Source organism: Corylus avellana, chromosome ca6 (genome assembly GCF_901000735.1).
Source record: "Corylus avellana chromosome ca6, CavTom2PMs-1.0".
Classification (NCBI taxonomy): domain Eukaryota; kingdom Viridiplantae; phylum Streptophyta; class Magnoliopsida; order Fagales; family Betulaceae; genus Corylus; species Corylus avellana.
Genome location: NC_081546.1, coordinates 26,919,732 through 26,920,515, shown reverse-complemented (window position 1 = coordinate 26,920,515; position 784 = coordinate 26,919,732).

The window sequence follows — 784 nt, the reverse complement described above, 5'->3', positions numbered from 1 at the left end:
GGCATTTTAGTAACTTACCCCTAACCAAACGACGTCGTTTTGCAGTTTTCATCTAGATTGACGGTTTTGATTAACGGAGTGGCTAAAATGCAAATGTTTGGTAATTTGGAGGGCTACTTTATCACTTTTGGAACATTAGGGGGCTAAATCAAAAATGACTGGTAGTTTGAGGGGGCTTTTTTATATTTTTCCCAATAAATTAACTAATATAGAACAAAGTGAGTGGTGGGGAAGAAGGAAATAAGAAGAGAGAAAGAGGAAGTGGCGGAGAAGGTGGGAGCAAGAAGAAAAAGGAAAAAAAAATAAAAAATGAAGGAGATGGGGTGGGTGAGGTGGGAGCAAGAAGAAATATGAGACTATTATATTCTCATTGTTGGCCTTTAGATTAATCTAAGAGTCCACAATAGATCAATCTCAAAATCTCAAAATAAAACACAACCACACTCAATTATATATCAAATTTAAATTAAAAATTTAATTAATTATTTTTTTTTAGGAGAACTCGGGCCACCCCAATGGGCGGGGGTGGCGGCTCGCCGCCCCCTAGGTGGCTTCTTCTCAAAAAAAAAAAATAATAATAATAATAATTAAATCTGAGCCCATCTGCAATTCCGGTAACTGCCGGAACGGGCCTATAAATCAGCTGCTTCACACAGTACATGACGCCGCCCTTCCTCTCTCTTTCTCTCAACAACTCCCTTTCACTCTCCAATCTCTTTGAATCTCATTGCCCATCTTCTCTATTATGTCTCTCATTCTCTGTAACTCTCCATTAAGCTCACTC